General features: G+C 48.7%; 1 protein-coding gene across 1 annotated transcript in view; it reads right to left on the bottom strand.

Moving 5' to 3' along the window:
• LOC149342387 (uncharacterized) overlaps positions 1–27,319 on the bottom strand; it is a 92,156-nt gene that overhangs the window by 56,689 nt on the left and 8,148 nt on the right. The gene's annotated exons all lie outside the window — the stretch shown is intronic.

Here is a 27,319-nt window from a genome sequence, read left to right as displayed (position 1 = left end):
CAGCCAGGCTGAAGCAAGAAAAACAGATCAGTTCTATTGTTCTCGCATTTCTAATCACTGGCCTCTAATTAGTTTCATTACTCCTGTAATACCGTCTGGACTCCGATGGCACGATGCCAATAACAGAGCCTTCCTCTCCGCTTTGTGGGAACCATTTTCATTTTCAACGGCTCCTATTAGAAGCGGCACAAGCGACTCGACGTGGCGTAAATGCAACGCAGCACTGCAGATTGCACGGTAATCATGCACAGATCGTGCTCAGAGATCATGCACAGATTTCTACAGTCCTTAAATGAGCTTCCGTCTGTGCGAGTCTCGTGGTCGCATGCCTTTACTGTTACAAGACCGACGTTCGCAGTACGCTTGCAAGTTCTCTACACCTCGAGCGTTCCTCCGCAGGAAATAAGAGCTGGACACTGAGTTTCGACATTTCTTTCCTGCTGGCGATGATTGCCCTGCCGCTTTCAAAGCCACATTTTTTTTTTTTCGCGCTATCCGACTGATAACGCAAAGTGTGAACCTGCGGCGGCCTGTCGTTAATTACCATAATTACTGCGTCGTAAAGTGCCGAAGGCGTGTCTTATCTACGAATTGTCGCTCGCACCGGCAAAAGCCAGCAGAGGAGAAAAAAAAACAGAAAGCCATCTCAGAGAAAGACTGCGGCCATTCTTCCAGAAAAAGTAAAACATGTGAATGGATGGAAAGGAACTGCAGCAGTACACCCGATAGCCGTATGAATTAGGCAAGCAGCCTGCACAGAGAGGCGATAAGGCGCATTTCGACATTCTTGTGGGTAGAAGAACGTGTTTCTGGAGCCTTCAATGCAGGCTATCGCATGTCTGTTCTTGACAGTGATAACAATCACTGCGTGCTCTGTGAGCAGTCATGGAAATGCAGTCAGCGATGATGAAATGCAACTAGTATAAGAACACTGTTAGGAGAATGCTTCTAATTAAACGCTGTCTGGCAATGCAACCTTCCTACATCTTCATCAATTAACGGCAGCGCTTCCTTGCGCTTGCCTCACCTCATAAATTCTGTAGTGCAGTCAATATTGTACTTTAGAATTCATTTCCTCCTCTCTGTCTTTGTCGTCCCTTTTGTTGCGAAAGAAACACTACGCGAGTCGCCGAACCATTTCGCGGAACTGACGAAAGGCCATACTGCGCATGCGCGAGGAACAGTGACGTCACACGGCGCACAGCTGGCGCGCCGCCGCCGTCACTGCGCGGGTGACTCAGAGGTGCCGCCGCCGCGCTCGCCAGTTGCGCATGCGCAGTAGCGGCGCATAGGTAGCGTGCCGGGGTCGCCGCCGAACGCGCTCTCCATCGCCTCTCTCTCTCTCTCGCTCCGCGTTGCTTTCGCAATCCTCCAGGTTTAACCAGAGCTAAACCACTGCCAATTTTTTTTTTGTGTGTGCAGATACCCGAGGAAGAGTTATAGCAAGCTGCCAGAGCTTCTACCCATATGTATCCACAGCAGGATCACTCAAGCACTAAAGGCAGTTTAGAAACAAAACACTAATTGCATTTTAATATACATGGTGGGCAACTCATAGAGAGGACAGCTCAGAGTGCGGTGCTGAGGTTCGCGTAGCCGGCGCACAGTATCATTGTTTGCACCCTGTCTTACTGGGGTCTGTCTGTGCGAGTCTCCCGCAGGTGGTACTACGCAAGCAATGAAACGAGAAGCCCAAGTGTTTTCGCTATGTGTGGTTAACCCTGTACTTCCTTTAACGTCAGCTTGCAGATCGAGGCAACTGAGAAAAAAAAATACAAAATATTGATACATGCATTCGAAGAAGAGACAGAAGTAGTGCATGCGCTAGAAGAGGAAGAAGTTAGTTGGCTCTCTCGCGCACGCTCGAACCACTGGGGGACTGCCGCAGGTTTTTCGTCTCTGCGCGGGTGTTCTTTTTGGTGTTGCACGCTACAGTTTGGTGGAGGTGCTGGGTACGCTTCCCGACCTGCAAACTCCGTACAGCGTCACTACGGACCTCACACCGGTTCACCAGCGACCCAGCCGCCGTCTCCGCGGAGAGTCGCCTGAATTTGGGCCCCTTCCCCCGCCAACAAGGACGACGCAGCCTCGACCGCCGAGTCCAACTGACATGGCCACTGACACCAGGACCCAGCCGCCGATCCAGCCTCTACCGTCGAGTCCAACTGCCATGGCCGCTGACACCAGGCCCCTGGCGCCGATCCTTTGCCACCCACCGCGAACACCGCCATCTTTTCACGGTGACGTGTTCGAAGACGCTGAGGACTGGCTGGAGACGTTCGAGCGGGTCGCACGCTACAACGGCTGGTGCGACGACCGCAAGCTGAATAACGTCTACTTTGCCCTGGAAGAGTCTGCTCGGACGTGGTTTGAAAACCACGAGGCTACACTTCCCACCTGGGAGACGTTTTGCCGGAGTCTCTTGGCTACGTTCCCCAACGCTGACCGCCAGGAGAAGACTGAAGCTGCGCTGCACTCCCGAAATCAGCGCACGAACGAAAGCGTGCGCATGTACACCGAAGACATGGCCCGTCTTTTCAAGCGCGCCGACCCAAACATGACAGAGGAGAAGAAGCTGCGCCATCTCATGCGTGGGGTTAAGCAGGAGCTGTTCGCGGGCCTCGTGCGCAGCCCACCCCGCACGGTGGCGGAATTTCTAACCGAGGCGACCACGATGGAGACGACGCTGCAACAACGGGCCCGCCAGTACAACCGGGACATCAACTGCATGGTGCCCGAAGGCTTTTCGTCGTGTCTCGGCGGCAGTGCAGACACCTTGCGTGAACTAATTCGCTTCGTTGTCCGGGAGGAACTGCAACGGATCCATCTGCCTCGGGTTGCACCTGCCCCGCTGGCAGCGCTGTCCGAAGTTGTCAGGGACGAGGTGCGACAGGCTGCGCAGGCACCTCCTGTCCCCGAAGCGCCATCCCGGTTCGATGACCGACCCACGTACGCATCTGTTGTACGTCGCACGACAGGCTACGGTCCCATTACCCCAACGCCTGGCGTGAGCAACATCGGCACATGTCACGCAAGCGTGCCTGGCTACGGTGTGACCCCGTCGACCTCCGTGAGTAACATCGCCACGTATTCTGCAACCGCATCTGCTACAGCTGGGCCACGCCCTCGCAAGTCGGATTTGTGGCGTACACCGGACCGCAGGCCTCTCTGCTACCACTGTGGGGAGCCTGGTCACCTCTACCGCGCCTGTCCGTACCGCCAAGTGGGCCTTCGCGGTTTCCATCCCGACGCACCCTGCCCTCAGAACGGCGAACGACCGCATGAGATTGCACAGCATCTCTGGGCACGCCAGAACCCTGCCTACTCTGGAAGGCGCGAGTCCCGTTCCCCTTCGCCTCTCCGTTATCGCTCTTCCAGCCCTGGCCGCCAGAGTAGCTCTGCTGGCCGTTGCTCGCCGAGTCCGCGTCGGGAAAACTAACACCAGCGACCTCTGGAGGCAAGGCCGCTGACGTCGGGACGTGTCAAGATCCTCCATCGCGGAACCCTCGAGCCGACGATACCCGGACAGAGAGAGGCAGCGACAGTATCAGATACGCTGCATCCGATTTGCGTGTGACAATTGATGGCACTGACATTACCGCGCTGCTCGATACCGGTGCTGATTACTCTGTTATGAGCCGTGCCTTCGCTGGAGAACTTAAGAAGGTTCTGACACCGTGGACGGGGACCCCCATTCGCACCGCTGGTGGCCACCTAATTCCCCCTGTGGGCAAGTGCACGGCTAGAGTTGGGATTAGTGGTTTTACGTACGTTGGTGAATTTGTCGTACTCCCCGAGTGTTCCAGAGACTTGATTCTGGGGATCGACTTCGTGCAGTCGAACGGCGCTGTGATTGACTTTCAGGAGGCACGTGTCACGTTCTCGACCAAACAGGCCGTGGCGCGCTTTGACTCCCGCGATCCCTGCAGCAACGCTCTGCGCATTGTCGAGAACGACGTCACGGTGCCGCCGCGGTGCAGTGTTCTGGTGCTCGTGCGGAACGACCTCTTTCATGACTACGAGGGCCTAGCGGACAGCCATAGTCCACTGCTGCTTAAGCGGGGACTTGCCGTTGCAAGAGGTCTCGTCCAACTACGTGACGGCCGCACCCACGTCCTCCTGACTAACTTTGCCAACGAATATCAGCACCTGGCCAAAGGCATGGCTATTGCCTTCCTCCACGACGTTGCTGAGGTTCCAGGTTTGTGCACCGTGGGAGGACCCTCTCCGGAGCATGCTGGCCCACATCACGTTCTTCAGTCAGTCAGAATAAATCCTGCCTTGCCGTCGGTTCAGAGGGATCTTCTGTCGGCCCTTTTGGCAGAATTTGCGGACTGTTTCGCTACGTGCTCGAAGGTCGGCCGAACTCCACTCGCCAAGCATCGTATCATCACTGACGAGACTACGCGACCCGTCTGCCAGCGCCCATATCGTGTTTCCCCGGTGGAGAGAGAAGCCATTCAGAATCAGGTTGCCGAGATGCTTGCAGACGATGTCATTCAGCCGTCCACCAGTCCGTGGGCATCGCCTGTGGTTCTTGTCAAAAAGAAGGACAATACTCTGCGTTTCTGCGTGGACTACAGGAAACTTAACAGCGTGACCAAAAAGGACGTTTACCCGCTGCCCAGGATAGATGACGCGCTCGACCGATTGCGGAACGCCAGATACTTCTCTTCATTGGATCTTAAAAGCGGGTACTGGCAAATCGAAGTGGACGAGAGAGACCGGGAGAAGACGGCTTTCGTGACGCCTGACGGCCTCTATGAGTTTAAAGTGCTCCCATTTGGTCTGTGCTCAGCACCGGCCACTTTCCAACGCATTATGGACACTGTCCTCTCCGGCTTGAAATGGCAGTCCTGCCTGGTGTACCTGGACGATGTCGTTATATTTTCGCCCACCTTTGACCAACACTTGGAGCGGTTGCGCATTGTGCTACAAGCGCTCAAATCCGCGCAACTCACCATCAAAGCCGAGAAATGCCATTTTGGCTTTGAGGAACTTCGCTTTCTTGGTCACGTTGTCAGCGCACAAGGTGTTCGCCCGGACCCTGACAAGACCGCTGCCGTCTCAGGTTTTCCACGCCCAACTGACAAGAAGGCCGTTCGCCGGTTTTTAGGCCTGTGCTCCTATTATAGGCGCTTTATTCAAGATTTCTCGAAAATCGCGGAACCGCTGAACGCACTGACCCGTGACGACACGCCCTTCCTCTGGGGGACCGACGAAGAGGTTGCATTTGTCGAGCTTTGCAGCCGTCTGCAAAGCACTCCGGTACTCGGCCATTTCGACGAGCATGCTGCCACGGACATCCACACTGACGCCAGCAATGTTGGCCTTGGTGCAGTACTGATCCAGTGGCAAGACGGTGCAGAACGGGTCATCAGTTATGCTAGTCGGACACTTACGCGCTCCGAGACCAATTATTCTACGACGGAGAAAGAATGTCTTGCAGTGATATGGGCCATCTGCAAGTTCCGACCGTACCTCTACGGACGACCCTTCCGTGTGGTAAGCGACCACCACTCCTTATGCTGGCTGGCGAGCCTCAAAGACCCCTCAGGACGCTTGGCTAGATGGAGCTTACGCTTGCAAGAATACGACTTAACAGTAGTTTACAAGTCTGGGCGCAAGCATCAGGATGCGGATTGTCTGTCGCGCGCGCCTATCCCAATCAATCCCGAAGAAACCACCGATGATTTTCCTTTCCTGGGCTCTGTTAGTACCACCCAAATGGCGCAGCTTCAGAGGGCGGACACGGAGTTGGCGCCGCTCATCGATTACCTCGAAGGCAGTGAAGCTCCCATTCCGCGTGTTTTTCTTCGAGGGCTTCACACCTTCACTTTACGGTCTGGTGTTCTCTACAAGCGCAACTTTGCCAACAGCGAAGAAGTGTTCCTACTTGTCGTACCATCACAGCTGCGGTCTGAGATCTTGAGTGCCTGTCATGATGCACCATCCGCCGGCCATCTTGGGGTCAGCCGTACACTCGCGCGGATTAGACAAAAGTATTATTGGCCCAGGTTACTCCCATCGGTGCGGGCCTACGTCAAAACATGCCGTGAATGCCAACGTCGGAAGACTCCTCCATTGAAACCAGCCGGATTTCTTCACCCCGTCGATCCACCGAAGACCCCTTTCCATCAAGTGGGCATGGACCTCCTTGGCCCATTTCCGAAGTCTTCGTCTGGAAAGCGTTGGATAGTCGTTGCGACTGACTACCTCACACGGTACGCTGAGACCACGTCTCTTGCCAAAGGCACTGCTGCTGAAGTGGCGCAGTTCTTCGTCCACAACATTGTTTTGCGTCATGGAGCACCCGCCGTTGTTGTTACTGACCGGGGAACTGCTTTCACGGCCAGCTTAACCCAGTCCGTGATGACTCTGACGCACACGAGCCACCGACGTGCTACGGCGTATCACCCGCAGACAAACGGGTTGGTAGAGCGACTCAACCGCACACTAGCCGACATGCTATCAATGTACGTTGACGTCGAGCATCGAACTTGGGACGCCATTCTGCCGTACGTAACGTTTGCGTACAACACCGCCCTGCAGGAAACAACCCGACTGACCCCCTTTCAGCTTGTCTTCGGTCGCCAGGTGACCACTCCGTTGGATGCTATGTTGCCCGTCGACCCTTACTGCGACTCTGACGCTGACATCGACGTAGATACCTTCGTTCAGCGTGCTGAGGAAGCGCGTCAACTGGCCCGCCTGCGCATCCACCGTCGACAGGAGGCTGACGCCACTAAGTACAACTGTGGACGCCGTTTCGTCAGTTATGCTCCCGGCGACCTTGTGTGGATTTGGATACCTGTTCGTCGCCGCGGGCTCTCTGAAAAGCTGCTGCGCCGATACTTCGGCCCTTACGAAGTAGTGCGCCGCATCAGTGATGTGACTTATGCAGTTGCTCCCGCCCCGACAGCTTGTTCATCGCGCCGGTCGCACCGAACTGAAGTCGTCCACGTTGTTCGCGTGAAGCCTTACCACGACCGGCTACCTGACTGAACTGCGGTCCACTGCAGCTGTGTTCTACCCTTTCGCAGACTTTTCTCTCCCAGCCGCATCGTGTCGATGCTGCAGAAGAGGGGGGCAGTGATACATGCATTCGAAGAAGAGACAGAAGTAGTGCATGCGCTAGAAGAGGAAGAAGTTAGTTGGCTCTCTCGCGCACGCTCGAACCACTGGGGGACTGCCGCAGGTTTTTCGTCTCTGCGCGGGTGTTCTTTTTGGTGTTGCACGCTACAATATCGAGAGGTCAATTTCGCAGGCCAGCCGCTCATCGTGATATTAACAAATTTCCACTCACTATGATGTTCTTTTCTCAAACATAATTGTTAAAATTTCACGGTATCCATTTGTATGAATGCAATACCAAACAGAGCAGCCGAGATACATGTATGCGTATATAAGGAGAAAAACATTAATAATGTCTAATTTATCTCGAGACCGATGTGATGAACCCGAAATTGAAAAAGGTGCTGTGCATGGCTACCGCGTACGCAAGTGCCTCTTTACCATGACGCGTGCGTTCGCTGCATTAAGATTTTTTTTTTCTAAGCGCCTCCATTCTTCCGTAGCTTCTTACAAGCGGGTGCATGGCCGAGGACAAAATCAAACATGCGAAGAACACCGGCTCAAGTTTATAACAAAAAGGCACAGTCTGTTGTGTTCTACCAAGCTCGATAGCATCGCTGACACTGTCACGCACGAGCATTCAACGCATTTTAATTATTTCCATATAGGATCTGAACTTAGTTCAAGCAACGGAGTGGAAACAGATCATATATTTCCCCGGGTGTACACTCCTCAATTTACACGAGAGGCGACGCAAAGGCATGCAAGGGACAAAAAGAATAATTATCTAGAATGCACAAAAATTCGGGGGCACTTTGACTGTCTAAAGTACGTAGAGGCAAAAGCGTTTTCCGCACCACTTTCAGTGCTTCTGTGGCACTGGTGGCGTCACATGTAATTGAGAACTAGTTACTAAGTGATGACAAATCACTAATTAATGGTGAATTACTGATTAATGCCTGAATACTAATTAACTGCTAATTAAGCTTAAGCTTAAGCTTCGCCTTTAGGAGTGGAAAGCGACAGCGTGTTGTAGCGCTGCCAGGGAGTCCACGGAGCGCCACCACCCGTTCGGCGCGATGCCTTGCCGTTTCAACGCAACAGTTTTTGAGGAAAGGAAATGGCGCAGTAAATCTGTCATCTCGGTGGACACCTGAACTGCACCGTAGAGGAACGGAGGAAGTGGGAGTGAAAGAAGAAAGACGAAGATGGCCCGTAATGAAGAAAATGAAAATTGTATTTGAGGAAAGAAAATTACGCAGTAACTGTCTCACATATCTCGGTGGGCACCCGCCAAAATTCAGGGGGGGGGGGGGGGGGGGGGGGTCCACTTTTTTTACCTAAAGTGTGGTCACTGATGTGTGGTTAAGATGTTAAGCTTCGCCTCTAAGAGTGGAACGCGAGAGCATCTTGCAACGCTGCCAGGGAGTCCATAGAACGCCATCGCCCATTCGGTTCTACGCCTCGCTCGTCGGTAAATTGGTTTTTGAGGAAAGGAAATGTATTTCTCTCTCATATCTCGGTGGACACCTAAACCTCGCCGGAAGGGAAGGGAGGAGGATGGCAGTGAGCGAAGACACCGTATTCACTAGACGTGCCTTTGTTCATTCCAAACCATCGAGCTGGCATGGCGAAGTGGATAGCATGCTCGTCTCGCACTCCGAAGACCGGGGTTCGATTCCCGAGCTCGACCAATTTCTTACTAGGTTTTATTTATTTATATGGCCTGACTAGAGAAGTTAATTAGGCTAATTGGGTAATTAAGCAATTAACTAAGCTCAGTCCCACTTACTTGGAGCATCACTATATGGTCCCTTCAATTGGTTGCATGGTTACTAGCCAAAGTACAATTGGCCCCGTTTGAAATTGGCGCACTGTGACGTCACGACCGTTTCGACCAACTGAAAAGCGTGACATTCTCTGTCGACAACTGCTGCTTACAACGATGAGACATTAAAGGCTTTCGCCTTAAAAAACTTGGATGAAGCTTAAGTATACATTAACAGTACAATGCGATAGCAGGACCCGTCACACATGTTGCTTCCGGTTGTATAGTGCGCACAGGCCATGTTTAATTGTCGACACTAATTGTTGACACTAATTAGTAGCTCTAATTAACTAAATGTATCTTGCCTTCTCAGCGGTATGAGGTGGTCGCACAAGAACACTGGCGCAATGATCGAACGCTCGCTCCTCAGTGGTGTAGAGATAGCGCGCCCTATTCGTGACCCAAAGTACCGCGGTTCGATTTCGCTAGACCACCTTTCCTTGAGTGAAAGTGCTCGTGCCATGATGTCACGACTGCGTCACTACCTTCTCTTGTTGTGAAGGTGTAGGTTGCGCCAACACGGGACGAACCACAAAGAAAAGACACTGAGACACACAGAAGCGCACGAACAACTGTTTTTTTTTTCTTCTTGGGAACGCATACTTATAAACCTGACCACGCAAGCTCAAACGCAATCTTTAACCACAATAGTCATGCCAAGGCTGTTAATGCAGACGCGAACGCAAAAAAAAATTGATTTCAGATACGTACAGAGCCACGGACGTATCGCTGATACAGTCCACTGCTTTTTCCTTTATGTGGACAGCTTCCAAAGCCAGCCGCGCGTGTTCGTTTTTGCGTTTGCCCAGTATCACGGTCTCGTCAAATCACGGTCTCGTGTCGTATCACGGTCTCGCCAATCTTGACGGTGGATGCCGAAGCCCTGATACGAAAGAGGAAGACCAGTACGCTAAGTATTAGGGGGACGAGTGAACGTGAACTGTTCAGGCCTTTGGTGGTACCATATCTGCATAAGGTGCCTAATCACCTCAAGAGAGTTGCAGGCAGGCATGGTGTCCCTCTGCCGTTTTCCGCGCCGAATAAACTGGCGAAGCTATGCGCCCGCACGTGCGAAGGAGTGGCTGCCTAATCAGGCACGGAACTTCATACATCCCTTGCGCCACCGGGGTGGTATATGCCTTCCCTCTTTCATGTGGTAAGACCTACTTCGGGCAGACAGGGCGGTGCATAAACGAGCGACTCAGGGAGCATGCGAATAAAGTTAAGAACAGCACAGACAAAGGGGCACATTTTGTGTCCCATCTTAGTTCTTGCCGCAATTGCGCACCGCGATTTCACGAGACCGTGATACTTGGCAAAAGCAAAAACGAACACGCGCGGCTGGCTTTGGAAGCTGTCCACATAAAGGAAAAAGCAGTGGACTGTATCAGCGATACGTCCGTGGCTCTGTACGTATCTGAAATCAATTTTTTTTTGCGTTCGCGTCTGCATTAACAGCCTTGGCATGACTATTGTGGTTAAAGATTGCGTTTGAGCTTGCGTGGTCAGGTTTATAAGTATGCGTTCCCAAGAAGAAAAAAAAAACAGTTGTTCGTGCGCTTCTGTGTGCCTCTTTGTCTTTCCTTCGTGGTTCGTCCCGTGTTTGCGCAACCTACACCTTCACAACAACATGTACCAACTAGGCCCAACGGAAGTTTTATTGAACTACCTTCTCTGCCAATAGGAATTTCGTAAGACGGACGGACGCCGACGGCTTTCCCCGAGAACGGGACCTCTAATGTAACCGCACTAAAACGGTAGCGCACCTTTTATGACCTCCGTTTATGCGCTATTTTCGTGTCATTGCACTGAGTCAACAAGCTCAAACGCCCGTTCCAATGAACGACGTTCGAATGCAGCCCTTTCTAGTACACTCTCTCCGGGATCGCTTGAGCATTAACACTCTCTCACTCCCACCCCTTCCCCAAACGCATTCGCTCCTTCTCTACAACGGTATTTGGACACCACTTAGTAAAGCTATGTAGTTCGCAGGATAAAAAGAGCACTTGTGTTCGTCTTCTTTGCACTACACAAAGAGTAGCAGAACAACTTTATTCATCGGAAAGTGTGAGGAAGGGAATCACGAGATATTTGGATTAACGTTCATGGCGGGCTCTCTTCTAGACTGGACGTCAGGGACAACATCACCGCCTTGCAGCGACCTCTTCGGCCCTGCCCGTCACACGGAGTTCTACCCCTGGGTCCGACCTGGACAACGCAGGCTCCCACTGCTCTTGGTTGGACAGTTGCAAATGCTACGGGGGTTTCTACGCGAGACATTCAGAACGAATGTGATTGGGAGTGTTTTGAATAAACGTACGATTTAGTAAAGGTTTCTTTTTGCAACTACATCCGGACTACTCCTTGCCTTTTGTTGAGCGAGGGGTGAGCGGGAGAGAATTTAAGTCTACTGTTTCTGCAGTGGGAAGCAATTTCATGGTACGGGACCATACGGAGATCCGAATCGCTCACCGCCAGGCCTACGAATGCTGGGACATATTGGTTGGCTTTTTCGTACCCCTCAATTCTTGAGAGAGCTAGAAGTCATACCAGTTTAATTTGTCTTAAATTTAATCGCGGTTATTTGGATAGAATTTTGGATGCTGCATTGCATACGGAGCCTTTCGCAAAGCTTCATAGAGCGTCTTTAGAGTCGCTTATTATAATTTCAGAATTGGTTGCAGCAATAGCCATAGCTATGGCAGCGCCTTCTACTTCCGATGGGTGCCACTGTAGGTCTGGAATATTGATGCCCGTTGTTAAGTAGGGGCATACGTGGTTACTGACACTATTTCTGACACTAGTCGGGTAATCCCCATCGATGTAGTGATTTCCGATTCTATTGACAATATACTACTAATTTCTTTCCTTTGACTTGCACGCACTTTTATCCTCCTTCAACATGTTGAGCGTCAAAGTGGCCTGATATATAGAGGGGGTGTTGGTTTGTCATGTGTTTTCGTTTGGAAATAACTTCTAGTGCATCTGGACAATTTACTTCGGGGTTTCTACATAAGTTAAGTATTAAGAGAATAATTACTCATTGGCATCCACCGAAGAACAGCTACACCTCCACCTTGGGGGGTTGTGTCTAAACATTTGACCAACTGAGGTTAAGTACGTATAGAGGTCTCGTTTTTGACAGTGGGGAGTAGTTCCATAAAGATAAACTCCACGCCTATGTCTCCCAGATCGAGTTGTAGTTAAGTGCAGTTTCTGTGTATAAGTATGGTAACTTACAGTTCATCCTTACTGGAAAAGACTATCTTTTTTAACCTGGCATTTCTAACCTCGGCCGCCGTTCCTGAATCAAAGGCCATGCGATACTGCGAAATTCTTGACTCTGTGTTTCCGTTCGTTGCAAAAGCCTAAAACTGCCTCTACTGCAGGAAAGTTGGGCATAGGAAGGACGTCTGCTCGGAATCTATTCAAGATCTCTGCCTCATCTGCACTACACCAGTACCGTGGCCTGTCTCACGTCTAGCCCTTACTTGCACTCATCTCATCTGTGCCTCGCCTTTTTGCAAAGCATCATGTACAACAACAAATTTTTCAGGCCATTATCCAACACCGCTTGTCGCTTACAGGGAATAGCATTGAGTGTTATAGGATGGTGGGCTTTCCACCTTCATTACTACTTACCTGATTATGCTCGAAATGATGCTCCAAGTGCTTTTTTACTGCATATATGCTCTCAGGGTTACGCAAAAACACAGGCATATATAAACAAGCATCGGTAATCCCAGACGATCATGACTGAGCAGATCAAACGCCTGCCACCGCCATTATCAGCGCGCCGTAAACAGCAATCATTTCATAATGATATCCGTTCTGTATGAATCCGGCAGTCGTATGGACGCAGCGTAACACCCCGCTAATACTTTTCCCCTGCCTTTTTTTTTCCTGCTGTTAGTTTTTTTCGCTCGCTTACGTTATGCTAGGTCCAGAAAATCGTGGAGTCTATTTTCTTGATCGTTACCGCAAAGCGCTCCATGAGCTGTTTTTCTTGACTCATTCGTACTGTTTCTAGTAGCTCAGTAAAGAATGTCTACCAGTACAAAATAACGTGGGTCATATAAACCTGCGTCAAGAGCTTTCATAATACACTCCACGGCGCATTATACCGCTAACATTAACCAGACCTCAAGAGGGTCGCAATGGCGCTGCCCAAACTTGCAGCAAATGAGTCTCATCCTGGGACAGAACTTTTCTTTTGTGCTTTTTAGATCTGCTTGGTATGATCTGGAAGGGCTTAAGGAGGATGTCGTTTCGTTAATTCGGTCGCGCCGCTTCAACGACAGGAGGATAAAGGTGCCTCCGTCAGCGTATGTTTCCGCTCGCGACGTCGCCTGAACACGAAGCACCCATTGCTTGCTCCTGTGCCCGCACTAACACCCTAATAGCACGTCATTGCGCCACCGCCGGCAGGCGTTTCAAGCCTAGCACGAGATCGGACTTTCGATGCATTATATACGTAATGAACGTCATTACCTCGTCTACCTCGGGGCAGGAAAGAGAATATACGAGGAGTTCAAGAAATGTGCGCTTCCACAGTGGCCAGCATGCGTATTTATACATACGTATACGCGGAGGCTGCTAATGTGCGTCCTATCTAACTGCCGGACTACCTCAGGCATATTACAGATACGTCAGCGGCGATCTATATCAACTATTAACACTCTGATTACATATATCAAGTGTGGCCAGCATTGGTACTGGTATCGCTTTGATAGCCATGCATCTGTTCTTTAGGACACCTCTGTGATTTAGACTCCTGCTCCTTGATAGGTTTATTTCCCTACTTTTTAGTTATATCTTCGTTTAGTTCTCTCTCTTGTAATACCCAGTCATTCTTTTTTTTAACCGCACTGTAGCGAAATAGACCGGAAGATATAAAGCCGCATGCAATATCGCCCCACTTAATTACTATTCTATGCCTGCAGTGAAGCGGTCGGAGAACCGGGTGCCTGGAATACAAACGACCCGTCGTCAGAACAACCTCGTTCACGCAGGCTCATGCGTAGCACCGAGCAAGAAAATAAAAATTAGGAATAACAAACAACTTCGAAAACTATAAACAACCGATCGAGACCCCACAGAAGCGTTGAGGTCCCAGCGTGAACTTTCATTCCACGCCGTTACATTCATCGGGATCTCTCGATGCCGGATAGACTGTCAAAAGGAATAGTGCGGCATTCACCAGCACTTTCTGCATTTCTCTGGGCAGGAGAGACGCCGTGAAAGCTGCTCGCGTGCCTCAGGCGTCGCTGTCTGCACTTTTCCTTATCAGCGTTTTTCCCATGGCTCTCTCGCGCGCGCCCGCCCCGTTCGGTCTCAGGGCGCTGGCGTTTTTTTCCTCATTTGAGCGAGCTGCCGGTGACGCAAATGCGCCGCCAGAGTAGAAGTCCCGTGTGTGTATATATAAGCGGCGCTCTTCCTGCTAGTCTCTCTATATCGTGGCCGGCCGTATAATCGCGGACATCAATACGTTCGAGGAACGCGCAGCCGTCATTTGGACGCAGCGCCAACGCTGGAGGCGGAGAGTGGAGAGGAGGTTACGCAAAACTGCGAGAGAGGCTTCAGCTGAGCGGCGTAAACTCTCGCCGATCATCTCATCTATACATTAGCGTTTGCACTGCTGTTGGGAGGTGGTGCGAAGGACTCGTGGCAGCGTTGTACGATCTGCAGTGCTGTTCTCTATCTTCCAAATTCTTTTTTTCTTCTCGATGTGTATCATGTCGATGCAGTGCACATTTATGTTTGCATAGGTCTCCCGCAAACACGTGTGTAAGGCGGAATCGTATCACCGCATACACACCAGCGCGTATCAACGGCAAGGTTGAGTTGCGGAAGGTAAACAACTTACAGCTGGAAAGAGTGCCAAATCGGAAGTATGCGCTTTTCTGCACTTGAAAAACGAGTAGCCGTGGGAGTACCCTTGATCGCCGTCGTCTTATCGGTACGTGCATCTCTTATGCGAAGAGATCTTTGCTCGTGTTTTTTTTTCTTTTTTTCCTTCCAGAGTTGAAGCCGTAAAAAAGATCCAGCGCCATTCTATCGTAGTGGTGAGAGGATCTCAGGGAAATCTACCTTCTCTCGAAAACCGTTTAAAGACTCGACATTTCACGAGGCTTTTTCGGACAGGCGCTATCCTTTTAGACCTTTTTCGGAACTCACAAAGGACGGGTGGTGATGATGATAGTGATAGTGGTTGAGCTCCACGTTTAGTCCGCAATGAGTAAGTCTAGCTATGTATAACAAAATATAAACAAAAATTAAACTAAGTATCACAGTTCCAGCCATTTTCGCAAGCAAACTGCGATGACGTAAGCAACGATTTTACAACGCGGATCACCGAGGCTAGGTTACACCGATACATTTCCAAATAGGGATCACGGGGTTCTTTTCAGTCCGTCGTTAAAGTCATCTTGGAATATCCTATTGTGGGAGGTGGGCTTTAAGGGTGGCGTCGGTAAAGACGCGCCGAATCCCTTTCTGCTCTCCTTCCAACAACAAATTTTATTAGTTCATTATTCAGCCCCATCTGTTGCCAAGAGGGAATAGCACCACGTGCTATGGCATAATGATCTTTCCACCCTCGTTACCAATTACCACATTAAGCTCGAAATGACGCTCCAAATGCCATTTTACTGCATATATGCAATCAGGATCGCGGAAAAAAAAAACTCGCAACACGAAACGACAGGCATCTACAACTAAGCACCGGTAATCCCAGACGATTATGACACAGCAGATTAGATGCCTACCGCCGTCATTTTCAGCGCGCGGTAAACAGAAGTCTTTTCAAAACGATGCCCGCTTTGTTTGAACTCGGCAACCATATGGACGCAGCGTGGCATCCTGCAAAGGCTTTGTCTCCGTCTTTTTTCCCCTGCTGCTGGCATTTTTCGCTCGCTTAGAAAATCGCGGTGGGTATTAACTTGGTCGCTACCGCAAGCTGTTTTTTCTTCACTCCTTCATGCTATTTCCAGTAGCTCAATAAGCAATGTCTAGCAGTACAGAATAACGTGGGCGACATAAACTTACGCGAAGAGCTTTCCTAACACACTTCGCGGCGCTTATAGCGTTAACGCGAACTATAGCTCAAGAGGGTAGCAATGGTTCCAGCAAATGAGTCTAGTCTTGGGAGAGAAGCGTTATTTTCTGCTGTTTAGATCTGCTTGGTACCGTCTGGAAGAGCTTAAGCAGCTTAAGCAATCCTTGATCCAGGCTAGAGAGAGTACATTTGGTACCATTCCTGGATGCATTAAACCACACAGCTTCGTCTTAAATTCACGAGCTAAAAATAGCAACAGTGTAGCCATTGTCAGCAGAAAAATCTTCAGGCTAATCACCACCAGTAGGTTAACACTACTAGAACTCAGCTACTTAACTCATTAGACCACGCTCTCACACAGCCTGGCTATTTCTCCAAGCCATGGTGCAAGAGGAAGAGGAGGAAAACACTTTATTTGAGGCCAGCACTAAGGCTTAGTGAAGAAGAGCGCTTGCTCCGCCGAGGCCCGCTGATCATCTGCTGAGCCCGAGTGAAGCCAAACACTCCAGGGAGGAGGGGGAGGGTAAAAGAAATAAGTAGAGGTAACGGCAGTGTTACATGAGTAGATAATGTGCTCTGTTTGGTTTGGTTTATTGGGGTTTAACTGAGCCACCGCGGCGGGGATAATGTGCTCTGTGTCTGCCTTGATCTCTGGACAGTTGGGACGTCCGAAGTTGTTGAGGATTAGGGGGGTAAGGAGAGTGTTTGAACTTGGCGAAGGACGTGTGCTGGTTCCGTGTTCAGTGGCGGGTGAAGCTGGGGTAACAGGACATTCACGGTCTTATGTACCGCCCTACTGAAGCAGGAACATAGAGCCGCACCCTTTTCTCTCTTTCTTTCTTTTCTTAAAAAAAAAAGACGTCTGCAGCAGCAACGTATCTACGGCAAAGAAATCCGGATTCGATCATTTCAAGATTCTGTAGTTCTGAACATAACATAAAATCAAGTGACTCCCAATCATACAATAATACCACGTTGTCTCAAAACGGCGCGTCTCTGATTATGAAAATTATTATGTTTATTCTTGCCATTAGGCGGAAAGCACAATCAGTCGTTTAGAGGACTGGGCTTGAGCATGACAGCAACGAGTAAACAAACACATCTATGCAACCGCGAAGATGTCTGTTCACATACAAAACCTACAACTGTGGCTCGTACAACTATGGCTGTGCCACCTGACGCTTGGCACAAAATAATGATAAGAAAAATCGCCGTAGCCTTTGGGAATCCGTGGCGGCCTGCATCTCTTTAATAAATTCATAAGTAGCTAAGTAGTATGGCCGCTTTATAAACCTGCGAACTCGTAGCATTGTGCGATTATGAAAGACAGGGAGAGTTAAGTGTGAAGAACACATTCGACCCGTCGAGATGCGAGGCCTGAAAAAGTGTGTAACCGAGATTCCACAGCGTTACGAAATTTCTGCCCAGTCTGTACATTGCGTAAACCCTTTCATCACCAGACGTCATGCTGCCAAATGTCCCAGCTTGTTCAATGTCTCGGGACAGCTTTCCTTGTGGACTCAGCAGCCATCATGTAGTTGTCGACGGCAAAAATAAATATTGTTACAACCCACAAACACGTGCCTTTTTAGTATGAAAATAATAAAAATTTCAAAGTATCAAGTAAACGAAGCGTTTGCTGGCATGGAATTGACACAAGCGACCGCAGCGGCGCTATTGGACACATCGCCACTAGCTTTCACCTTGTCCATGTTGTAGCCCTCCCACTTTCTATTTGCCCTTTACCCTTTCTCACCTCTCCGCGTGAGAGGGAGGACATCCTCATCGGCTTCGTCACAGAGCCTACGCCGGTCGACAGAATGAATGAGTAAACATAATTTCCTCAATAGATCCAGAGTTAAATACACGTTTGGATGACTGACGTTCACCACGCACATCGCCTCTCAGATTTTCTGTGCGAGTTTCCGCGGGCTTTGAGAAAAAATTTCCTGCAGCACCTTTGGCACTTCTTGGTATATGAACAGTGTAGGAACAACTTCATCTGATTGAGAGGTGCCATCACTATTATCATGGACCGCTGGGAGCTTCGAACCGTGCTTCAGTTTGCACCGTATGATTTTAAAGATAAAGGCAATCACAAAAATACACCCGGAGCGTCCAAGAATTGCCAATTTCCGTCCACTGCCCGTCACTATGCACGGAACAGTCAGTAATCATTAAGTGCCTTTATTTCAGAATTTTTTTTCCATGATTCTTTATTATGAACAACTCGCCTTGTGAACACTTTTGCTTGGGAACCAAAGGGCCTATATTAATGAGGCGCGGCTGTAATTACCATAAAATTTGCCATTCAGAGCACCTCATTTTTCCGTCAATTGGTCGAAGCACGCTTCAATGTCTGTCCCTCATAGCCAGAGTCACTTAGGGACATTAATCACCATTAAAAAAAATGCCGTGTCTAACGTCAGCATGACGTATGAAGGCCGATTTCCAATTGATTAACGCACAAAGTTGTGCGATGAGACAGCATAGTCGATAACGTTTCACGTGGTGACTGGATATATAACTAAACAGACGTACGTACTGGCAAGCCGACAGATGCATTTATTTGCGACTAATCTTATGCGCATGACGCCTTCTGCTTATTAATAATATACCGCGCCTGCATATATACGCTTTAATATACATATTTTATTATATGTATATTACAGATGCTAAAGATACCGGGACTAACTTTGGAAACGATTAGCCTTCAGCTATATCGAGATTCGCCCAAGTGGGCCTGAATAAACGGTTGGTCACGGCGTATTCTTCCCCTGGCGCGTCCTCTAGTCGAGCCCCAGCACAAGGTCGGAGTGTTTTCAGTGCTCCTTGTTCAGGCGAAACAAAGGTGTCAGGAAAAACCTTCCCCGTACTTCGGGTCGGTATAATTTCGTCGTGTACGTCGCAGGGGTCGACTTCATCGCCGCCGCTGAAAGCAAGGCATCTGGGGTCAAAAGAGCACATTGAAACGCAAGGACGTGGGCTGAGATTACGCAACGCTCAAGGGAAGAAACGGTGTTTTTTTTTTTTTTTTCACAACTCAGTGTTTCTTGCTCTCCTCTTGCACGCGTCGTTGTACTGTGTAATTCGCTCATGTTAACAGGAAGTGTTTGGTGAAGGGAAATGCGTAGCCCTAGGACGTACAGAGTCGTCCATTCTTAGGGTGAACACGCGAGCGCGTGGCAGCGCTCGTTGGAGTGCTACTGGGTCCGACACGATTTTTCGCCGCAAAGTGGCGCAGGCCAAGATGGGCCTGGAGGCGGTCCTTTGCGTCACCTGCCACTTCGCTTCTGTGCGCGACCGTTTCAGACGCAGTTTTCTTCTGAACAGCGCGACCACGCGCTCGCGTGTTCACCCTAAGACTGTACAACCCTGTACTTCCCGCCGCTCATGCAACAGCGTGCTGTGTTCTGTGTTGGTTTCGAACCAACTACCGAGTTGCGAGAGCCACTTCAGTGTAAAGGATATATGCGTGGTAGCATTGACCAAGGAGGGTTCTCTGCCGTACAGCTCTTCGTTGTCTGACCGTTAGTGGTTTTCGTACTTAGCTGGAAGCCCCAGCTGTCTTTCCGTCTCCTCGACGACCCCGTTCGACATTACAGCTTAGTCCGCAACTTTAGTTTTACTGGTTTCAGTAATTTCAGTTTTACAGTAAATATCTTAAGAAAATACAGAAAGAGTATACGAGTATGTTCCTCACAACGCACATCTTTCTCACGTCTTCATTAGCGAACATAACTAATTGGCCCAGACGGATAGTTCGTAGTGTGGCTTGAATGAATTTTGCCAGAAGACTGAAGCCTCATCTACCGCCACCTATCTTAACCATATGTATGGTCTCCAATCCGTTTTTTTTTTTGTACTTCAGATATAAGGGTTCCATCAGTAAGCAGCTGGTGATCAGCCGCCCTAAGAACCTGCTTCCCCGAACACTCCTCAGAAGCTTGGAAAATATCGAAATTAATGGCTATTCTAAATCACACACTTCACACGCGGCCAGCTGTAGCAATTACCGTAGCACAGCGAAATCCACAAGAGCAGCCTTTTTTTTTTTCCTGCTATACCATGTGTTTCTAGGAAGACTAAGTAATTCTCAAAAATAGGTTTTTTTTTTTTAAGTAAAAATATGGCTTTTTCAGCATAGTATTACCAGTGTTGGCGGACAGTAGAAAACCGGTGGATCATTTAGGTATAGTAAGCTGGTCAACTAATTTTTAATAATTAGCTTTTTAACTAGTAGAGTTAAGCGCCTAGTTGTAGTTAGAGATTTGTAGTCAGTCGTTTGTGATAGCTATATCAGTTTCTAGAATTTCGAAAACGCGACTACCCTTGGCGCTGTGGCTCGACAAAATTTGGCTTTTTTGACTAGTTACGTGCACTGGAAAGGTTGCTTTGCCTGCATGCTTTTCGAAATCGCATGTATTTTGGAACAATGTAGCCAAATTCTGTCGAACCACCGTGCGGAGGATAATCACACTTTAAAAATTCTAAAAACTGATATGGGTGTCACTAACAACCGGCTACAATTCTCGAATTGCAACGAGTTGCCTAGCTGTGATAGTTAAAAACCTAATTATTAGAAGTTAGTTAAACAACTTGCTGCTTAAGACAATTCACCAGCTTTCGGGTGTCCGCCAAAACTGGTAATACTATGCTGCGAAAGCCATATTTACTTAAAGTATTCCCTGAAACATTTGGTACACTGGTCTGGCTGTTCACTCACGGTATTTGATTTTCTGTGCTTCGCTTTCGCTCTGTGACGTGGCTGCTCCGTTGTTGACTTCCAGACACACCGCGTCACGTTTCTGCACACGCACTCGTGCGAGAGCTCACACGCATATAAATCATTACTCTGTACCAACGGCAAAACACTCCGAAATCTGTACATACCGAGACGTCCTTGAGGCGCACCCGGAAACCTCGCCGAGGAATCCACACCATCGCTTACGTATTTGGCGAAGCGGTCAGTGCCGGACTGTTTTTGAGCTTTTCGAAGATAAAGCAGAGTAGAGGATGTACGTGACTAGAGAAAAAAAAAAAAGTCTTCTTTGACCGCTTGATGAGTGGCATTATACGAGATACCGGAGCTCAGCAGCAAATAAATAATAGTTTCTGAAACAGAGATAGCGGCGGGTGGAACCCACGGCAGCGTGTTTAAAAGGTTTGTTTTGGTTTGGCTTATTAGGGTTTTACGTCCCAAAGCGACTCAGGCTATGAGGGACGCCGTAGTGAAGGGCTCCGAAAATTTCGACCACCTGGGGTTCTTTAACGTGCACTGACATCGCTCAATATACAGGCCTCTAGAATTTCGCCTCCATCGAAATTCGGCCGCCGCGGCCGGGATCGAAACCGCGTCTTTCGGGTCAGCAGCCGAGCGCCGTAACCACTGAACCACCGCGGCGGGGCGTGTTTGAAAGGGTTCACGTTAAAATTATCATTGGTTAACAGACGTTCACGTTAGCGTACACTCGATATAGAATTTATGCTTTGCACAAAGCATAAGCTTTCGAACGTTAGTTCATAATGTTCACATATTTTATGTATTTGTCTTGTAACTACACGCTGCGTACCTGACACTACTAGCAGTTAAATACTCACAGACTTTCTAACTGACGGAAGACAGCCCATGAAAGCGCACCGGCTGAACGATTACGATTACTGCTCACCACTGTTTCCCTTTAGCAACTTCCTTTTGTGCCGAACTAAAAAAGGCTGAAGGCAACAGTCGATGCCGGTAAAAGCGTTTTGATTGCATGGCCTGGTCCACGTACACCAACGTGAAAGGTATGTGCTCTCTGTTAGTCGCGAACTGTATGCCAGTGCGCTTACAGTATCGGCCCTTTCCTCTCCCTGACCCCAACGTCACCCCGCCTTCAAGTGTCGAATAACCAACGGGGAAAACCGTCTGTAGATTTTAATCGCACGCAAAAGCCGATCATACACACTGAGCTCGGCTGGAGCTTGGCTACCCCCGCCATGCTATTTTACGACTACCGCTGAATCCGAAGCTCTTTTCTTAAACTTTTGTTTGCAGCGATTTATCTTAAACAGCACACTTGTAAAAGAACCACGTTTTTCATTCCAAAGGGACGGACATTGTTAGGGTATGGATTTTACCTTCCATTAAAGCCTTCATCTCTCACTCTCATTCCAAACGGCCCCCTTCTGACGTCATATATTCTTCAATGCCGGTGGTGGTTTGGCGTCATCTCTTGTGATATTCGCTTGATACTTTTCCTTATATATCAGTGTAGCTGTATAAATAGTTGCCAGCTATGGTCGTAGGTGTTTTAAGACCGGGAAAAGTATTATGTGCGTTTATTGCTGAGACACTGAGTCTGCTGCCTATTCACACAGGGGGCTCAAGACAGATACGCTGCTGCGCGCCACTTCAAGTAATATTGATATTCACGTCACATAACTTTGTAGCCGACAAGCGTATGATCCAGGTTACAAAGAATGGCATCATAAACAAATAAATAAATATTATGCAACCATATGTATGTATTTTATACAAAGTTTTATACAAAGTGCATGTCTGTACACCTTCGGGGTGCATGTTACAGACGTTGAAGAGCAGTTGGTGAGCGTAAGATGTAGGCAAGCGCACTATAGAGGGCGGACTGCAATTAGCTAAACAACCATACACTCAGTATAATATGGAGGTTTTTTTTTTAATTTGAAGGATGTATTGTTGCATTATCTGTCATTACACGCACGTTGCGTCTTGCTTCAAACAAATTCTAAGTGTATCTCGCAGTCGATAACAGGTGCAAGTAAGAAGTATATTGCAAGGAAGGCCTAGTACATTCCCACTCTGCTCACTACGATGTCGGCCAGCTCCTTTCACGTCTGGACGGCCTGTCGCCTGTGCCCGCTTAAAATCTGACTTAAGCAGCACGCATGGCCTCCCAGATTCCTCTGTCTGCTTCTACGAGGTCCACGCAGGGCACTATTTTTCTTATTTATCTTTACTTTATAGTTTTGGTTGGTTTGGTTTATTGGGGTTTAACGTCCCAAAGCAACTCAAGCTATGAGGGACGCCGTAGTGAAGGGCTCCGGAAATTTCGACCACCTGGGGTTCTTTAACGTGCACTGATATCGCACAGTGCACGGGCCTCTAGAATTTCGTCTTCATCGAAATTCAGCCGCCGCGGCCGGGATCGAACCCACGTCTTTCGGGTCAGCAGCCGAGCGCCGTAACCACTGAGCCACCGCGGCGGGTCTTTACTTTATATTTATAGCCCACCCTAACGAATGTCTTCTTTCGAGGCTTGAGGAGCCGCTTTTGTTCCAGCTGAACAGCGCGGTCAGAGTCATTTCTTGCTTTGGTTGCTTGACGAGCCATAGCACTCGTCCCTCCCCCCCCCCCCCCCCCCCTCCCCCTCCTTTAGGCTTAGCGAGGCGTCAGACTGCCTAGGCCGTTTTCTCACCTTCCTGTGTGTTTAAATAAAGCTGTTGATGACGACATAGGCGAGCCTTTCAATCCCTTCATTCAACCAGCTCTCTTGCACGCTCAAATTGCAACACTAGCGCGAGGGGCTACTTATTAGAACAAACAGCGCGAGAGGAAGTGGAAATGGTCGAGTGGTGTAAGGCATCGAGAAACGGAGCTGCACAGTAGCCAACAGATAGTAGCAGATAATAACCTAAGATGGGCCCTTCAAGGTACAGTTTGCCAAAAATATACAGCCCAATGGGTTTGCTTCCAAGCCGTGTAGCAGGGCTCTTTAGAATATTTGACAGTCCCAAGATTGGGAGGGTTGAGGACTTAAGTTCCTCCTACCTTCTTGAGATTAGGGTCCCTAAGTACGCAAGAGGAGCCGCACCGCAGGGCTCAGAAGCACACCCCTTGGGCTGTATTTATTTATTTCTTACAAGTACCTACAGCGCCCATGAGGCATTATATTAGGGGGATAAACGACATATAATATCAGACGCGAATAAAGTATTGAGAACATGTTAGCAAGGTAACACAACATAAGAAAACAAGAAGAAATGTGTGTTATTTGTGATTTTCCAGTGTCCCCATGACCGACTTCATTTCAACGACCCGTGACAATATCATCAGGTTTTGTAGTATCAACGGTAGCATCAAAATACTTTTGACAGAGACTCTATCGGCAGCATACATGATTACCCAGCTGCTTCTCGTGCTGTAGGGTGCTCCTTTGTGCTGTATTTCATGAGGTATGGTTTTCTTTTTCGCTGCATTTCCCGCAGTAGTGTACTCCTTTGTGCTGTATTTCAAGTAGTAGGGTATTCTTTTAAGCTGCATTTCACGCAGCATAGATAATCCAGGCTAGCACTGGTTATCCTGTAGGGTTTTTCTCATGCACAGCTTGAAGCCGTGCAAATGGGGCAGGCGATGAACTGTGGGCGTAGAACAAAGGAGGCGACGCCTTCAGTGAGCAGGTGGGAAAGTTGATAACGCGAACTAACGTGCATAGGAAATGCGCGCTCAACGTGTGCGCCCAAAAAAAGAGCACGAAAAAAAGAGAAAGAAAGGGTCTTTTCTTTTTCCTTTGTTGTTCGTCGCGGCTGAACAAGCACGCATTTCCTGTTTTTTACGACCCCCCCCCCAAACCTCTCCCTTACTCTCTCCCGTGCTCACCCCTTTGAGATGTCGGAAAACAAGGCAGAGGATGAAACTAGCCGAGGGAGCGATAAGACGAGCCTCTCGAACGTCTGGACGAGATAGGCGATGCTATCACTTGTTTGCTATGAGCTCGACAAACAAACAACCTCCTGCTCCTGCTCCCTTTTACTGCGCTCACAATAGGCTGAACTACTCTTACGAGACGCGCTTGCGGAGGCAGTTTCCATTGAATAAGTCATGGTTACGCGAAGTGTTATTCTACTAGAAAAGAGAACTCCCGGCAGTTGTTACAGAGCCAACCAGGTTGGCTGACTTAACACGAGAATCTTTCTGCGCGTTTTTGACCAATAGGTAGGCTGAAGTCCTCAACTATTAGTTCAAAATAGGTCTAAAACCCTCCTCATGCGTTGGGAGTGTAGATAATTTCATGAGGAGGCACATTAGAACAGCCTGCAAATGTACGCCTGTAGCATGCCTTCTGTACTGCACCTTCTTCTACTACATGCGTACTGCAGGAAATTCGGTGAAAAATTTAGTTGGTCGAATTACATCAAGCGCTCAAGTGCTGCAATACTTATAAGATACGAGTACCTTTAATAACCAAGAGCAAGTAAGATCATTTGAACACAGCGACTCTGTAAATGTAAGAGTAAATGTGACTGGAAAAAAATTTGTTTTCGCATAGGATTGCATTTCTATAGAAATCTAGGCGACCGCAGAAAACTTTTGGAGAAAATATTAGAGAAAAAAAAATGTCAGATGTCACTTCTGGCTCTCACCATGGATCAATGTAGGCAGGGCGGCCTGCTACCGCCATCCAGATCCCACAAAAAGAAAATCAGGCTTCCTATTATGATGAAACGACATACTCTCTAGATACGTGCAGCATACATATCCTAGCAATGTGCGAAAGGGGAAACGAACCAGGCCTGCTCATAACGCGCATTTATATTTGACACTTCGACGTTCACGACCTCGGGCTTATACTTTCGCGTTTAGCTTAAGCTGCTTGAAATCTTCTATTAATTGCGAAAGGATTAATTGCGTCATTTAAATTAGGAAGATACTTACTTCAAGTATATCGTAGACATCTGGTCTCCTGACAGCTAAGCTGACCCTCGCACGGTTCTCTCTCGAGATGAAGAAACTGCACTATCCTGAAGCAGCAACCTGTTCTCTGTACTGGTAAATGATAAGACCGGAACACATAGATAGAGTTTCAGGAGGACTGAAACCAAGATTTTTTTTTCCCCTCCTGTATATGTACTGCTACGTGAGGCTTGTGTCCTTGTTTGAGTGATACTTTGCTTTATGTAATGAACAAACTGGTTGGTTATAAATCTTTTAAAGAATTTCTAGTTAGACACGCCAGGAGACCTTTCCAATCATCACTGACATCTCAAGAAAAATGGCGGCAAAATTCAAGAGAAAGCACTAAGTGATACACCTTTTTACTAAAGATGGTGAATGTAGTGAATGATTTGAAATGAGATGTTCCACTTTCTCACCTCCGTCTAGGGTCAACATAGCATGTTTTAACAAGCATTAGGATAATTTCTGTAGTGATTATTTTTCAAGTTGGTCAAATCAAGAGCGCTCGGAAATGCATTCTTTTGCCGAAGCATACTATCAGTAGTTCGTCGTAGACTAGGCGCCGGTGTAACGCGATGGTACCTGCATTTAAGGGGTTCCTCCAAACTGTTTTTCATGTCACGCCACTGGGAATGGAGCATCGTATTTGCGGTGCGCCCTGTATATAGGCGTGCAAAAGACTTGTGTTGACCTCTCCTTAGACGCATTTCGAGAGCAGGCCACTATCGGAGGACCTTGTACTGGGCTCTTGGCCGGAAACTTGAAAAGCTCTACAGGCAGAGCAGGCACTCCTTATTTTCGTTCGCAGTACGAGTCTGGGCTCACAGTTGTGATTAGCCGCCATACTGGCGTGCTTGTATATATTCGGATCTCTCGTTTGTCTGCATCCTCACCCATCATAACCTTCTTCCTCCTCATCTTGCCCTTTTTCCCAGTGGAGCGTAGAGGTCCAGATAATTATCCATCAGGCCTACTTCTCTGCCTTTCTCACAAATAAAACTCTCTTTCTCCCTCTCTCTCGGAGCCTTATTAACGCAATGGCGTTAAAGGCCCTGTTAGAAAATCCGGCGTCGGCATTCTTTTGTCCAACCTAGTCCCTCGTATTTTGCGTTGGTTTAGGCCATGCCTACCTTGCTTCGCGATCCCATTTATCTCAGCTTCTGGAAACCCATGTGACATTCCCGCCTGTCGGGGGTTAGCCACAACACAATAAAATGGGCTGCATTCTAGCGGTTTTGCTGAGTAGAGGAGTAACGAGCCAACGAAATAGTTTCCTGGCCAGACAATATATATTAAAACTCTGCGGGACTGGAAAGGCTGAAGAACCGCTCACAACGGGCTTGTAGGAGATGTCGTTCTGGTCCGACAGGTCGCAGGCTCCTTTTTTTTCCGCTCATCCTATGGCTGTCGCTTGTTTCGGCATGAAGGCCTCGTGGTTGGGCAAGCTGGCTCGATGTGCGAGGTTTCTGGTATTTTCGCCCCCAACTTTACCTGCATACCTTCCACCCCTTCTCGTGCGGATTTTAAAAGGTCGTCTTTCCTAGTTCCCCAAGCTGGGCACAGCCGTTTTTTCCAACGATTGCCGCGATTGCCCTGCTGGCGGGGTCAGTCTGCCGGGCGCTTAGTGCAGACTGCAGTGAAACCGGCCTGCATTGTTAACAACCTG

Source organism: Amblyomma mixtum, chromosome 5 (assembly GCF_055824585.1).
Source record: "Amblyomma mixtum isolate Tamu chromosome 5, ASM5582458v1, whole genome shotgun sequence".
Classification (NCBI taxonomy): Eukaryota; Metazoa; Arthropoda; class Arachnida; order Ixodida; family Ixodidae; genus Amblyomma; species Amblyomma mixtum.
This window is presented reverse-complemented; position numbering and strand designations above follow the sequence as displayed.